The 18274-nt window shown below is 34.0% G+C and overlaps 1 pseudogene; it reads right to left on the minus strand.

Moving 5' to 3' along the window:
• LOC137641624 (neural-cadherin-like) overlaps positions 1 to 18274 on the minus strand; it is a 306321-nt pseudogene that overhangs the window by 6760 nt on the left and 281287 nt on the right.

The raw sequence follows: 18274 nt of genomic DNA on the forward strand, positions 1-18274 counted from the left end.
TGCGGTCTTAAAAGATTTTACTACATCAATAGTTTCGTTGAATTCACCACTGACAGTGAAAGGGTAATATGATGCTACATATAATACAGCACAGGTCCAACTTATCATTCAAAGTCATTCTAATCAAGCAATATTGATAAAATATTCAAAATAATCAAATACCACGTTCATGTGCACGAAGACAAATGGAAAAAAGAAGACAGAATAACATACCCACATTCATGCTTCATCCAGAGATCCTTGCAAATCAAGGGTGCAATGCAAGTAATGTTAAGGCACTGGCTCGGTGAAGTACATTCTGAACTGATGTTGTGAATTACAGTTGCCTGCGCCCACTGAGTACCACTTAAGCCTGGAGGTAATGGTAATATTTTCCCTTCCATTCGAAGATCGTCCAGACAACCTAGACATTGTAAATAAACAGTTTTATTAGTTCTTGATCTTCTACCGTTATAAGAAGCAAATTTTATATAAAACACAATGTATACATCTAACTTTATTCTGATTTTGCTAATTTTCCAATTTTGCTCACTTAGACTACACTTGATATGTGACTGAAGCAAGGGATGGTCAGAAAATAAATCTAGCATGAGTTACCAAATTTATAATCGTTATGCACCGTAAAGATGTTGACATTTGAGTACTCGGCTCTGCCACCAGCATACACTCCCTCTTGTTTATCAATATCCATGAATAAGTGACTAGAAAATTTGGAAGTTTCGTTGTATTTTCTTCCTTCTCCGCCATCTAAAGACAGAACAACCACTGACCCATACCGCACCATCTTCACTTCATGCCACTCTCCATTGTTCACTAGTATTGAGGAAAGGCACAAGATTTCTTCATTCAAACTGACGCTGTTAAGATTATAGCGGAATTGTAGGTGGCTATCTTGGATCTCAAGAATCCCATACTCCTTGTTCAAGAAGGTCCGATACACGGAAAAGCTCCCCATTCTCCTCCCACGTTCGAAATCTTAGCTGGAAACTTGTATGGAAGGGGTTAGGCTTAAACGATAAAGAATATTTGATATATGAATGCTCATCAAAGTAAGAAGGAATGGTGGGTTCATCACAATAAATTCCTGTCCCACCCAGATTGGCATACACACACAGGATCATGAATAGAGCCATCACAAATTCCGTTTGTTCCACAGCCTACGACTGAAGCATTATTGTTACACAATCTCTCAAATTGAGAGCAACCTGCTTCACTGTTTCTCTGAAGACCAGGCTGAGCAAAATCATAAAACTGACTATTCATTTGGAAGTTTTTGATGCAGCCTTGAAATGACTTTCCAACAGGAACATCGTTATTTCTGAATATTGTTTTGAAAAACGTTGTGTGAGCTATACCACCAACTTGTAATGGGGTATTTATGTTGAGATACCCATTAAACGGAGGAACTGTGCCGCGAGACTGACATGCAGAAAAGTCGGTAATCTCTTCTACGTCACTTTCTGTCTCTGAAAGCCTTGCTTCCATGCAGTAGTCAAGGTCTAATCTTGCTTCCTGAAAATTGGTTTTTGTATAAATTAGTTCTATAATGAGTGCTATGTTTATCATTCCCCATAATACAACTGATGCAGAAAAAAAAACTATTATAGTTGCAAATATAAAGAGTATTCAAATCATAGAAATATGTTTCATGAATTCTTTTGGTGATAACCTCGTATTACATACCAGAGACTGACAGATATTTTATTATATTACAAAGTTGTTTACTACTCGTTTCCAGAAGCATCTTACAAAACAAAAAGCACAAGTTAAGATGAAATTAATCTATCAATATTTAGTAAATTAATCCCCTAGGCATTTTTTTTTCTTTACTTACTTGAGGTCATACACAGGTGTTCTGTGTAATATGGTGTTGAAAGAAAATAAAGAAAATTATGCCAATGATTAATGACAGAATAACTATGGGGGAGTAAAGGTGATTTCAATTACCCAATGGAGGAAACTACCATGGTGTAGGTATATGAACATCTAAATTAAAAGGGATGAGAAAGGACAGAACAGAGTCAAAACATAGGATTGGAAGATAGTTACTAACATTAAGATATATCATTATCAAAATACTGGAGCAAGTAGGAGATGATTAAGTGTATTAGTAATAATGCCCCTTATACTATAATTACCATTACATTATGTATCAGCTAATTTCATATTAACCTTAGTTTACCTCTTTATCCCAGAAAATGTCTGCTCTGTGCCACCTTCCATCATTGAGAGGTTCAGAGTTATTAACTCTTAGAAGTAGAGTTCCAGATCCAAAGTTTATCAGAAGCCTAAGCTTTCCGTCGACTATTTCCAGCGCTATGAAATCTGTAATGAAATTTTTGTTTTTTTTCGGGTGATAATAGTGGGCCATTGTAGAATATCAGGCCTTCGGAATCAGTCGTCAGGAATTCAACACTTAAATGCGAACTTTCACAAGTTTGCAGAGGAGATAACCAGGCAAATCCATTACCACTGAAAGTCCTAGTTAATAACTGGCACTTTGGTCCATCATATCCATCAGGACAAAGACAATATACACTAGATGCTTCCTCTATACATTCGCCATTATTATAACAAGGATTTGGACGGCATGATTCTTTTTTAGAAAAGTCTCTAGCACCACAGACACACTCGGGGTATACCTTTGTTTGCAAACCAACGAAAGATGTACTATTAGCATCGATCAGATGGTGAGGCTTAAGCACTTCAAGTTTACTGGTGCATGATCCATCACACTGGAGATTCTCATGAAAACACTCGTCAATACCAACCATGATGATGTTCAGACCTAGTCTCTTCTCTATTTCCCTTTTATGCATCAAGAGTAGTCCATTTATTTCAACTGAATTTAGATACTCTGAGTCGAACACTGAAAAAAATACATCAGTTACTGGTGGCTTGCTTTGTTTTAACTGTATACTGAATAGATCGACATCATTCACACTAACTCCTAGTATTTCAGCTATATTTTCCTTAAATTTATCTGCAACACTTTTCACATATTCTCTTGTTCTGTAATTCCACTCGCTAATAAATTCCAACTCCCCAATACCTTCAATGCGAATAGATCCAGCATTTTTTATGGCTGCGTCATTCACATGCTTTACTTTTATCACAACTTTTGCTTCTATATTTGACTGAAGATGCCTGTTGTCATGTACATGAAATTTCAGATGATAGGATGTTTCACTTGCTGCGTATTTCAAGGTTAGCATTCCACTTTCCTCATTAAGACGGAAATTAGGATGAGGATGACTAACCCATGTAAACTTCTTATCTTCCACATCCCAGTCATCAGGATCCCACACGTAAACATTACCTATTTGAGTGTCGTATGCTCTGCCTTTGTAACTGTAAAAAAGAACGTCTTTTGTTCCACTCTCCATGGTGTTATCATTATCATCACCTATAATAACAGTAACTGTGGAGGTCCCAATCATTGGTGGCTCACCTGAGTCTTCAATAACAATTGGCACATAGTATTCCTTTTGAGCTTCCCGATCAAATTCTCTGAGGGAAGATAGTGCAGCAATACCTTTGCCATCTTCTCCATCTGAGATGCTTTCGACTTTAAATGAAGACTTAATTTCATTTGAGGCTTCAGAGCTAAGGCTAAAATGAAAAGGGGGACCATTGTTTTTCAATGAATCATCAGCATCTGTTGCTAGAATTTCCGCAAATTTCCTTGGAGGGACATTCTCTGGTAAAACTGGCTGGTATGTATTAGATATTCTTGGAGCATTATCGTTGACGTCTAACACAGAGACTGTTAGCGTAGTAGTTGATGTCCTTGCTGGGAAACCATCATCTACAGCCAAGACATGGACCACATGTTTGGGGATAGTTTCCCTATCTAAAGCCCTCTGGACAGTAACTAAACCAAATTCATCGACATGGAAATGCCTGTGCTTATCTGTGGAACTTTCTATAGAATAAGAAATCTTACTTCTTCCGCCTGCATCAATGTCTCCTGCTTTGATTTGTACTACATTCTTACCGACGTGAACGTTTTCTAGTACTTTCACTTCAGATGCATGTCTGATAAAGTACGGATTGTTGTCGTTGATGTCTTTCAATCTCACCTTCACCCAAGATTTTGCAGTGTGATAACTTTCAGGATATTCGTCGTCTCCAGTATCACTAACTTGGATTTGGAACCTGAAGCCCTGTGCGTGTCGCGGGTTCTCGAAGTCCAGAGGCTTCACCACAACCAGTGACCCCGTACCATCGTCATTCGTCAACATCTCAAATTTATCGGCCCCGTACCCTGAAGAATCGACTACTCTATAGGCAAATGTATTACTTTCATCCTCATCATGGACAGTAACAGTAAGAATTGGCTCTGCAGGTAGGTTTAAGCCATCGGTCTCCTCTGCTTCTATCACCCATTCTTCCTTTGTAAACCTTGGAGGCCTATCGTTGATGTCTTGCACCTGGATACTCACTGTGCCTGTTCCTGTGAGGATTATACATAAAAAGGAGCTTGATATTGATTAATGTAATTTTGATTGAAAATCGATCTGATCTGGGAAGTGAATGACTTTGCTTACATTAATGAATGATTAATTATCTCTGTACATATCATTATTGATATGGTATGCAAGATTTTGTATTTCAGCTTAATTGCATATATATATCTATATCTATATCAATATCAATATCTATCTATCTAACTATCTATCTATCTATCTATCTATATATATATATATATATATATATATATATATATATATATATGTTTATATAAGAACAGAATATAAGTATATACATATACATACACACACATATATATATATTTTACACACAAACATATATGTATATAGATATATATATATATATAGAGAGAGAGAGAGAGAGAGAGAGAGAGAGAGAGAGAGAGAGAGAGAGAGAGAGAGAGAGAGAGAGAGAGAGAGAGAGAGAGAGAGAGAGAGAGAGAGAGAGAGAGAGAGAGAGAGAGAGAGAATTTATTTCATTAATGGATACACTTTATCCCAAGCTTTTCGTATACAGTATACAGAATTTCACTTAATGCTTTTATAAATATCAAATAAATGTAAATGCGGAAGGTGACAGTGAAAAATAGAGTACATTTGTTTATAATTTTTTGTCCATGAAGGAGTAAGTAAAGTGAACATCAAAACATTTGTCTTAATTCAGATAATACACTGCATTACAATGACTGATGTTTTCGTTAAAGTACTACTACTACTACTACTACTAATAATAATAATAATGATAATAATAATAATAATAATAATAATAATAATAATAATAATAATGATAATAATAATAATAATGATAATAATAATAATGAGTAGGGAGAAGACCCTCTTTAAAAGAGATACTATTGAAGGCCATTTGCTGCCTCACAGGCTTTAATTTCATAGGAAACTCTTTTCTATGGTTCTTATGCTTTTTCTTTCATCATTACTGTATTTTGCTAGCATTTGTGCATAATGCAATAATGATGAAAGAAAATTATATGAACTATATATAAGGTTTTCTATAATAATAATAATAATAATAATAATTCAATTACTACTACTACCATTACTACTACTAACAACAATAAAAAAAAAAACATTAATACCTTTCAGGCCCCCTCCATCCATAGCCACAACTTGAATAGTATAACTCTGTGTCTTCTCTCTATCGAGGCAACAGACGGCTGTCCTGACCACGCCAGTCTCCGGTTCTATCATAAAGATGGGTTTGGCCGTGACCTCGTGGATGACGTTTTTCTCTATGGAATAAGACAGCTGGGCATTCGTGCCCTCGTCCGGGTCGTCGTAGTCGTCGGCACTTATAGCGATGACCTCCTGACCGTAGCTTCCGTTTTCGGTGATGTTTCCAAAATACAGCTCCTGAAGAAGTAAGATAGGTTGGGCAATCAAACTAGAAGGGAAAGTGTTGAGAAAGAGGTTGGTATTCTGATTAACCCATTAAGAACGAGAATTATCTATTGGTTTTAAAAACACCATATTTGCAGAAAATACTTCATTTTGGTCTACTACCAACATAAAATCATCACCATAAAAAAATTCCTTTCTTAATGAAAGATGTCTGGAAAATATTTTTTCATTGTTATAATTGGCTATCAGGAATAATCATTCATTTATAATAAAAATAAGAGACATATTTATGTCGAATTTTCTAAAAACAATTCAGTTTAGAAAGGAAAGATTTAAGCTAGAGGTTGGTATTTTGATTAAGGAAAGATGTCTGGAAAATATCTTTCAGTGTTATGTTTAGTTACCAGAAATGTTCAAAGCTAAAGACACTTATTTATGTCGAATTTCTCTGAAGAAGGGAAAGTTTTGAGCATGATGTTGGTATGTTGATTAATGCAATTATTCATCTTGATAATATTTTTGGGTGTTATAATTGGCTAACATAAATATTCATTCGTTGATAACAAACCTAAGAGACCTTTCTATGTCGAATTTCTCTGAAGAAGTCAGTCTAGAAGGGAAAGTTTTGAGCAACAGATTCGTATGTTGATTAATGCAATTATACATGTATATGATATTTTTCACAGTGTTATAATTGGCTAACATTAATATTTATTCGTTGATAACAAAACTAAGAGATCTATTTATGTCGAATATCTCCGAGGAAGTCAGTCTAAAAGGGAAAGTGTTCAGCAAGAGATTGGTATTTTGATTAATGAAAGATGTCTGGAAAATATTTTTCAGAGTGTTGTGTTTGATTAACAGGAATATTCATTCATTAATAACAGTACTAAGAAATCTATTTACGTCGAATTTCTCTGAAGAAGTAATAGGGGCTAGATGGGAAAGTTTAGAGCAAGATATTTGTATGTTGTTTAATGCAATTATATATCTGAATAATTTTTTTAGTGTTATAATTAGCTAACATGAATATTAACTCGTTTATCTGAAGAAGTCAGTCTAGAAGGGAAAATTTGTGCAAAAGGTTAGTATGGTGATTAATGTAATTATATATCTGGATAATATTTTTCATAGTTTTATAATTGGCTAACAGAAATATTCGTTCATTCATAACATAACTTAGACACCTATTTATTTCGAATTTCTCTAAAGAAATCAGTCTAGAAGGGAAAGTTTGGAGCAAGAGGTTGTATTGCATTGGACAACATTTCATATGGTGCTATAATTGGATGACAGGAATATTCATTAATTTATAAAAAAATTAAGAGACCACTAATTTCAAAATAAATTCCCTACTGAGAATTCCTATACATCTGAAAAACGACTCATACAGTATTAGAATGAAATATAAATGTGAAAAAGATAATAACGCTCATAAAAGGTCTACAGTGTAAAAAAAAATATTAATTAATTGTCTTCACTTACCTCTAAGAAAACTGGTGGGTTGTCGTTAATATCCTTCAGGTTGACAACTATTTCGCTATAGCCCACCAGCTCTGTGCCTCCTTCGTCTTGGGCGAAAACAGTCAGACCCCAGCTGGGCCTGCCTCCAGGGTAGTCTCTGTCCAAAGGCTGAAATGAAGGTTTTAATAAGGACAGGATTTTCTTTTTTTTATCAGGAAGTCTCAAGTTCATTTGAGCTTTCATTAGCTTAGGTCACTGATTTCTTGTAAGGAAACAACAATCAAAGAAATATGTTGATTGGTGTATATTCTTGAATTCAGCAAGATTTCTTCAAGCCTTTTCATATTTGATTTATTTTGTTATATCTATATAAGATGACCACAACTACAAGTATTTACCTGCATATAGAAACAATACTGATTCCCATAAGATTTATAAATATACAAAGCCATACTAATAACTGAACTTTCAAATTTCCAAAGAATCAATCCATACAATTTCACTGAAGTTGTTAGAAAATCACTTGTCATATCTATATCTATCTATCTATCTATCTATCTATATATATATATATATATATATATATATATATATATATATATATATATCTTAGTATACATCTTTATTTATATAGCAATAAATTTCTACCTCACAGATGAAAGTCAAGGGTTCCATCTTAGTATGGAAAATAGATTTATTTCTATTAAACGATATATTGTGTTGATTTTAATAACTCACATACAAACACGCACACACACACTCACACACACAACCATATATATATATATATATATATATATATATATATATATATATATATATATATACATATATATATATATATATCAAGAGATTATAAATAACTAACCTTTCTGACATAAACTTCTCCTGTAGATGGTACGATATGGAAATGAGAATTTTCTGGATTTTCTACATCTATCCCCTGACCAGAAAGAGAGAAAATAACGTTCTGTGGCCGATCGTAATCTCCATCCGTTACTGTCACCTGAAAGATGATTTACTATAACAGTAAAAAAAGGATAATGCGAATAATGAGATGAATAAAAAAAGACGTAAACAAGGAAAAAACATGTAAAATGTGATACTATGACATGAGCAGTCGATTGAAGAATGTTTAGTAATATAATGGCTCGAGATTCAAACTAGGAGAGAGAGAGAGAGAGAGAGAGAGAGAGAGAGAGAGAGAGAGAGAGAGAGAGAGAGAGAGAGAGAGACGGAAAATATCAGGCCTAAAAGGATTTTGCGTTTAATAGTTTTTCCAACCTTAAGCATTTATCAACATCATACGTCCTTCAATTAATATTAAAGATAAGTAGATAAAGGTTATAGATGTAATATAATTTTAACTAAAATTCTATTTAGATTTAATATAAGTAATTTATTATTTTTAATATAAACACTTTCATTTTACATTTACTATGGATTCCAGATTCAGGAGGTTTCCATATGTGGATGGATAAGCGATGGCATTTAGCCCCGTAATGAAAGATCTATCCAGTAATTTTGTTATTATGAAATAAGTGAGGAGATCAGAAAGGCGTTGAAAAATCAAATGTATGATCAATTGAGATATACTAAAACTTACGAAGAAAATCCAAGCAAAAGATAAAAGTTAAACGTGACTCAAAATTGGAAATTTTACTTCAACTTCAGATCATAATCATTTTCTTACTTCCCTTTCAGTCATATTTAGTATTAACAGTATCACAAAGATGCTCTTGATATTCTCATTAAACTAAAATGTAGTTTTATTTCCAAGGACTAAACAAGATGTAGCCCTTTAATGGCATTTCATACTAATATTTTAAAATGCGGGATAATTTTATAAAATTTCTAATACATCGTTGACTTTTGTCAATGTTTGCAGATCGACTGCTGTACATGGGGAGTGGCCAACAGAAGGAGTAAGTCAAAATTTCCAAGTCATCATTCAAGAAACCCATAAATTACCAGACTTCAGTTAACTTTACCGAAAAGAAAGTCTTTGAACTTCAATTAGCTTAATTCATCAAAAATTGCCTTCTGAGAAGATAATTCAGCTTCATGGGGTGAAAGAGGTTGTTAAGAACATGAGAGTCTCGGGGAAGTGGGCGGGTCGCAGTGGGGCGTAGACACTGTAAGTAGGTAAGGTGACTCCTAGGTTAGGTTAGGTGGGGAACCTTAGGTTAGGTGATGTTCTTTTGTCTGTTTCACTTGTAAAATGTGTTTTTTTTCATGTCCCAACGAATACAAAAGCTCCTAACTTCACTTCACTCAAATACCTTACTTGTCAATTGACTACGATTTCTGCATACTACAATTTGGGACCAGAGAATATGCATGCAAATTATCTTTCTTACCACATGTCCTTACCGTTAAAATGTGCTTGGGCAAACCTTCCTTGTCTTCTTCCGTGATACGAGTCTCGTATAAATGTCGGTCGAAGAGAGGAGGGTTGTCGTTCACGTCCAGAACGTGAATGATCAGGCGGGTGTCACTTTCATGTTTCCCGTCTGACACGAGAAGGCCAAGGTCATACTGTTGAAAGAAAGATTTCATTTGAAAAAAAAAAAAATACTTAAATATGCACTTTTTGATAGAATAAATTGTTTCATGTTCTTTTCTAATATAAATAAGGTGTTAATTACTATACCATAATTGTTCGAAATACATCGTTCGCAAAATCCTCAACTATACACTTTTGAGTAGGATAAATTGTTTCATGTTGTTTTTAATAAATATGAAGTCTTAATTGCTGTACTATAAATAAATGGATGGTGAGTAGAGCAATGTTTTTTCCCAATAGCTTAACATTTCCTTTGGTGTTGTCTAATATATAATAAACAATCTTTGTGGGATTTCTGATGCTCATGAAGGATTGAAAGTCATTGACGTTGTTTTCCTCTCTCAAAAATCCCAGAGAAATACAATTTCATTAGTCCCCCCAAAACATTGAGCAAAATTCATAACTAACGTTCATGGTATAACTACCTCCAAAATAAATGAATTTATTTGTCAACATTTTCATTATGCACCGTGAAATCCAATTACTATTCAGCAGTCCTTTTTATATTACGCAAGAATTTAGGGGGGCAAACATTATTAATGGCACGCTTTTGATTTATGAATGAGTTACATTAAAATTACTGCCAATAACACAAGTTTTACTCATGCAAGTTAAACAAGTGAAGTTTTCTCGTGATTTCACCTAACTTAAGTTTTCCTCTGAAGAGCCAAAGTAACAAACTTATGAACGAACATTTTCATGTACCGCAAGAATCCTTGAACGCGTAATTTTCTTAATATTGCACGAAATAATTTTTCCTTATTCACATCTGAGAAGTGGATGAGTAAATACAGCTCATGTAGAAAATGAATAGCAGTTCGCAATAAAATTACTCCTCCATACATGCAAATCAAGAAAAACGTAAGTGTTTCATTGCATTGGTGGACCACATAAGACTCCATGATTCCAGGTCACTCTGAATCTGCGTCTTCCAGGTTCTTATCTACAGGATCAGCAAACAGAGTGAATAACGATGATTCCTACTATTAGAATACGGTTCAGAAATACTGATGATGATGGCGAGCATAAGACGATGATCACTGATATTAGGAGCTTCGACTTCGAAGTTTTATATCCTGCAACTGGAGTCCCTTCTTCTCTGATATCTATGATGAAATTCCAGAACATCTACATTTGGGAGATTCCACAGATATGAAAACTGGATTCACGTCACGCGATGCTGTTATCGTTTCCAGATTATTGATTACTGGAAGGGTCTCTTTATAAACTGGTTGATTTAGAGGGGATTATGCTCACGTCACAATCAACTTTTATATATGATTATGAATCTAAAATCGACATCTTTCTTTGATGCAGCGGAAATTGTTTTTGATAAATAAATTTTGCCTTATAAATAAAACAGATTCATATTTTGCTTTGGATTTTTATGTAAACTTAATGATAATATATCCAAAATATCAAAAATAGCAGGATTAATACATTTCAATAAATGTCCAATAAAAGCTATAGCAGAATATACCATTAGATTGTATATATATACTGTATATATATATATATATATATATATATATATATATATATATATATATATGTATATATATACATATATATATATATATATATATATATATATATATATAATTCTATCATATATACCTTCTATTTCGGTCTACTTTCGAGAGTTTAGTTATTCAGTTAATGCCATTTTTTTCTTTATTCACTTGATTACATTTCTACTTTATTCCCTTTTGATTTAATCAAATTAAGCAACTCCTTTTAGATGACATGTACCAAGTACCAAACCCTATTTGCATGTATGAAGATGAGCTTGTGTGCGTATATGTATCTGTATCTATGTTAACGTGTGCGACAAGAAATTAACTTTTTAGAAACGAAATACTTACTTTTCTTCTTCTTTCATAGTCGAGGGGTTGCGTTAGAATTAACTCTCCTGTTATTTTCCCGATTGCAAAGGTTTTGTCCTCGTTTCCTTCAATGATTTCATAATGCATTCGTGATACTGAAATAAAAGTAAGATAAGACAAAAAAAAAAAAAGTACATCAAATGGAATCATTGCCAATATAGATAAGTGCTTCCAATATAATGCATTGCTTTTTTTTTACTTATTATTTTATGAATATAAATATGCTGAGTGTGTAATAAAAAAAATGTGTAAATAATTTTGTTGTTGTTTTTATTTACTTGTCCTTTCATGACTATAAATATGTTGAATGTGTAATACAAAAATATACAAATTATTCTGTTCTATTTTATGAAGACAAATGTCCTTGATATTTACTTACTTGCATTAAATGATAAAGGAAATAATAAGGATCTACACTAAAACATGTGGCGTAAACTATTTGTATCAATATGAATGAGAATGAAACTGATAATACGATTGATTTTAAAAGTTACTTGGCCATTTTTGTATCTGGTTGCTAAGAATAACTGTAATCATACAATAATGGTAGCTACATAGAATTTGGACACGCTTACTTAGGTGTCACAAGGCAAAGAATGCGATTGACTCCAAATCTCTCGCCATTACATGTTTACTTAACGTGAAATTTGGCAAAATGTTTGTAAATCTGGGGGAAACAGGGTTCGGTGTGACCGATGTGAGATGAAAATATTGTAGTTTTAGAATTTGTCTAGCTACATGATGATGGTAAATATTTAAATAATGTATTAAGAACACGGTTGAAGCCATCTGCTAAGTGAATCATGTAATCCTGGCTTGTTAGAAATTAGTTAAGATCTCAAGGACCGTAGAAAATCAGAGATAATTTCATATGAGGGTTAAAAAAAGACGTCTTGTGGTGTTCTTATTTGATTACATGTAATTCAGGTCACCAGGTTTAGAAATTACCCCCTCTTAGACAGGTCATTGGGTGGGCGTCGGGAGCATCACCCACCTCATCAGCTCAAGGAAGATCATCAGGACCCTACAGTACTAGGGATATGACTACTTCTGTACGTTTATGGACCAACACGTCAATGGATTCCATTCTTTAAGACTGTGACATGGAGGTCCAACTCTTCTTTTTTCTCTAATTATACTTAAAAGATGTATTTAGTATATGATAATGTTCGTTCCTTTGGACGCATTGTTGTGGCGAGGGTAATCATTACTCAACTACTGTGATCGCCATTTCCCCTTCTACCCTGAACTTGGCTAGGGTGGGGAAGTATTACTTCATACCTTCAACATACACTAACGATAAAACCCTTTCAACAGCTTGAGGCCGAGAGATTGTTCAGTCCATGTCCTCACGCATCAATAATTGAACCCCATTGACGAAAATGGAATCTTGAAGGCACTAAAACTCTAGATTATTGAATGTAGGACACCTTGTGCTACCAATCGAACCCCTTCAATGGTGACACTTTGGAGGGTCTAGATTGCTAGGTACAACAAGACCTCTCTTATAATATCAAGTGTCTGAAACATGACCAGATAATTGGGAGAGGACCACTACTCCTGTGGCTTCATCAACGAATCATCCATAGAGGATGTCTAGACAGCAGGTCCTTTTGGACTGATGAACTGGCGATTATGATGTGACACACATTGTCAGAAGTCAAACAAGGTAAGGTACAACTCAGGTATCCTTCCTAGAATCACACTGATCATAATGCCACGGCGGGACCTAGTGTAACAGGGTCAGTGACCCTCAAAGAGTGTGTTCCGCTGCGGGAGGAAGTTGTTTGTCTCTGTTGGGGTCTATCAACTCTAGAATTAACACCTTAGCAATAGGTCTTGAGAATGTAGCCTCTCAACTACACACTTCAACCACTCTTTCCAGATCACTCGGTCCTGCTCTAGGTCTCCCCATTCCACTTCTTGGTGAAGGAAGGACTCAGGCTGAGCTGGCCCTATGGTTTTCGGGTATGAGTCTGCCCCAATGCAGGTCAGTTTCGGAATAAAGACATACTCCACTGCTAGCTCAGAATCAAGTGTTAAGAGTAGCGACGGCAGTCATTGACTTAACCAGACTGGGAAGGGGTAATCATGGTCACAGATGATTGTTCCTTCCAGTCTTCCTTGTCGGGAACATGCTTTCAGACGACCTCCAATTGTCCTCCTCCCGTGCACAAGGGTTTGTCAAAGAGGGTTGTGAGAGAAATAAACACTTTCTAGCTACAGGGTGGAAGTACAGGGAACGTCCTTCTCGTTCCTCTAGGGATCAAGGAAATGTGATAACCGAGTACATCATGTTACTTTTGAGAAGGGATAGGTTGAAGCCCAGATGCACGCTGCATCCGAAGATCCCCAGTCGTGACTACTTCATTGTCTTTTCCTCGGACTTCTCGAGAGGGGAGCTTACCGCCAGAGCCATTAATAAGGCAGCCATGAAGTTTGCTCCAGATGTAAGGGATAACTTACAAGGGTTGAAGGAAGGGCAACATTTCATCGTCTGCCTTTTGAAGGATGATTGCCGTCATCCAAGAGGCTGTAGTGGAGTCGAAGTTCATGTAAACTATGACTACCTTAGCTAAGAAAATTACTCGTAAGCAAAGACTTTGAGAGAGTATGACCACATGTAAACAAAAGAAAAACCTAGCTATGTATGACTTTTTGATTGAAAGTAATGGAAAACTTGAAAAGAAGCAGTCAAGCTGATAACTATCCTTCTAAAATAATAAAGTATTCCAGTATGATATATTAATGGAAACTTGTTACTGATCCATCTTTGATGAATATGAATATACAAAAAGATGAACAGATCCAAATAGAATTTCAACATGATTAAAAAAATTCTCTAAAAGCCATTTGATAAAAAAGATACATTAAGAATAGTAAATATTTTTAAGATAGATTTTTTTTTTTTTTTTTTTTTTTTTGCGTTTTAATGCATTTCTTGTAATATGACGTTTATGATATGAAATTTAGGAATTAAATAAAATTCAATGAAAATAGAACATATAATAGAACAAATTTATCATTAACCACAGTTGCTTTGGAACCATAAGTTTTTGAGTCTCACCTTCATCAAGGTCGCTGGCTGTTAAGGTGAGTAGAGTCTGGTTCACGGCCTGGTCCTCCAAAAGCTCTACTTCATAGAGCGATTGCTCAAAGAACGGAGGGTGGTCGTTCTTGTCCGCCAAGCCGATGCGGAGGAATTTCGTTACTGTAAAGATTTAAAAATAATATATTAAGTCATTAAATCATAAATCTAGTGTTTTTAAGTGTAGATTAAATTATATATATATATATATATATATATATATATATATATGTATATATATATATATATATATATATATATATATATATATATATATATATATATATATATATATATATATATATATATTAACGATATGATAAAAAGGAGTACAGTCGTCTGGTAACCATCATTGAATATTCCTCAGATTCTAATATTTCAAGTTTTAATATTAGCAATGTAAGTCCTCCAAAGAAATTATATTACTTAGTCTCTTAAGATTTATGAATATTACAATATTCCCGAATCTTAAGAGACAAAGTAAAATAATTTTATGGGCTTTAAGACGAAATGAGGAAGTAAAGCTTGAGAGAACAGGAGTATTATGGGTATTCACTGCTTGAAAGATTGGAAAATGATGAAATGAGAAGAGTGGCAGGTCTAGTAAAGATTGCAGACATGATAATGGTGTCATGACTGAGATGGTGTGGGTGCGAGTTGAGAATGGATGGTGGGGGGGGGGGGGGAGTGAGGAGGACTTAGGAGGAGGGAGGCAGATATTTTTTTTTTTTACTTTTATTAACAAAATATACAGTTTACAAGTTAATTTTTTAAATACATATTTATATAAACATATAATTTATATTTTGATATTGGTTTTCCTGATGTGGTTTATAATTCATCATTAGCATATACCAACATTAGTCATATCAATATTTACATAACATAAAGACTAGCTGATAATGCAATAAATCAAGATTGCTATAATTTATATACTTTAAACTTCAATTATCATTAAGGAATTTCTCACACTAATTTTCTCATTTTTATCCAAATTAACATATTCTTTTGTAAAATGTAAAAGACATTTATCCTCTAGTGACTTGAACAATATAAATCTTGTCTTGAAAATTAGATGGTGAGATAAGGTGAACGATGATAGCGAGAGAAGAGGTTTGGTGGAAGAGGGTGTCTTTGATACAAGGCATTGGAGAGGGCGCATCAGGCAATCGACCTTAATTTAGGAATAATGACGGGGAAGAAGAAGAATATGAGTTGTGAATACTACAACCAACATTATTATGGGCCTCATTAAATGAAAACTTGGTTTCCAAGCTAAAGAAATCATAGATATGGTCTCATCTATAAATCCTTTTTCGAGTAAAATTACTCTCCTGATATCTAAAGTACTAAGAAATTTATGGAGATATAATTTATAAAGGCATTTTGTTTTAGTGTGTCAGAGCTAAAGTTAGAGCTTAACTTTCACTGTCCCAGCAGAACTACTAGAAGAATAATTTCTCACGAGCATCTTTGGAACTGTTTCCTTGTACAGATGTAAGGTCATGTTCTATGTCGAGTCATGATCTGTATTGTTCATCATAAAGACCTTTTGTGTTGCTCTTAAAGTTGACTGCATCGTGACAATGGGTGGTACGAAGAACAAATATAGCGTGGCCAACCTGTAAACCTTCACATCCATACTGTAATATCCAGGATTGGCACAGTTACAGTTCTGAACAATAAAGAAGATATTGAAGCATTAGGCAAAGCAGAACAGATGCCGAACTTGACGGATCAACTGCAACATAACACTGAGAGTATCTGTCTATCTGGATTGATGAGAGGCTGTTAGAAGGTGAGAAGGTATAGTTACCAAAAACACTATTTATAAAAAAGCAATGGTATTGGAGCTGAATAAGGGGCAATATGAAGAAAATACAAAAACTTCAAATGAGGAGGAGGAGATGGTAAGAATGACAGAAAGCCTACAGAATTTTATAAGACATACAGTTTCGTCTGGGAGAGTACTAAATCTATTTAATAACTCGAACAATGTGGTGTCGCACAAACATGATATTTTAAAATAAAATTACTAAGCAATCATCTCCAGATAGGTTCCTTGTCAAATCTTAGTGAAAAAAAATATGCACGAGTGTCCAAAAAGCATATATTAAGTGATATGGTAGTGAACGCTGCTTGAGAGAGAGAACTCCCGATATTTTACCTGAAGTTATCATGGAGGGTCATTCTTCTCCTCTACCTTCCCTCTCGTATCCAGACAAAGATATAATGCGAGCTAGTTTGTCAATATTTCTGTTTTCTGTGCATTATTAATTTGTATTCAATTTTTAAAGGGTATAATTTGTTTTTTATATAGCATTGAAACCATTACAAATGAGTGTATGTGTATCTATGAACGTGTGGAATACATTGAGTAATTTTTCTTTATTTCCTAAGGGAAAAACTGTTTGGTTTACGAGCTTTCTTTTTAAACTGATTGTAGTCATATGCAGAGGTACACCACTATATATATATATATATATATATATATATATATATATATATATATATATATATATATATGTATATATATACTGTATATATATATATATATATATATATATATATATATATATATATATATATATATATATATATATATATTAATCTCATCAGTGCCTACCTTGAACTTAGTAACTACTTGTTAGTTGATTGTGATGGGATGCAGTCTGAGAATAAGTCTAATTCTAAGGTAAATTCTTCACAATCGAATTTCTCTTGAAGGAATGGTGGTTTTATATGTTATACTTCTAGCAATTCAATTGCTGTAATACGTAAAAACTTACTGTTTACCGGTGAGTGTTATATGTAATTGGATGCTCAAGTCTTTTTATAAATGCTATTCATTTTACAGAATCATGTTATAATGTTGATTATGTATCAAAGTGGACAGAGCCTCCACAATCTAACTTTAGTTTTTACTTCTCCTTAATACGCCAAAATGAAGATATGCAAAAGTGACTTGAAAACAAAAAAACAATGAAATCTAGAGATTAAAGAAATACCTGCTCTGGTAATTTTCCACATCATCAGGGGACCACGCATCTAAACCAGGCACATTTTCAGAGCTTTACACCAATGATTATTAGAGTCAACAGAATTAGACTCTCATTTCTGGAGACAAAATTAAAGTTTTCATGAAAATTGCGGCAAAATAGAAAGGTAATCACGATCTCCAGATGGAGCCAAGACAGAGACAGGAAGCGATTGCAGTGATAGAACGATATGACATTTTATCTTTAAAAGAAAAATAAAACATGAATGAATACTAAAAAGGAGTTAACTTCGTTAAATTTATACTATATGGAATAAAATACCTGATTATAAAATTAATAATCTTCCCTCATCAATGGATGAACTCCTACAGTGGCTTATGTTACCCCATTTGCATTTCAGCACATTAGATTATATTATA

Source organism: Palaemon carinicauda, chromosome 5 (assembly GCF_036898095.1).
Source record: "Palaemon carinicauda isolate YSFRI2023 chromosome 5, ASM3689809v2, whole genome shotgun sequence".
In the NCBI taxonomy this organism is placed as follows: domain Eukaryota; kingdom Metazoa; phylum Arthropoda; class Malacostraca; order Decapoda; family Palaemonidae; genus Palaemon; species Palaemon carinicauda.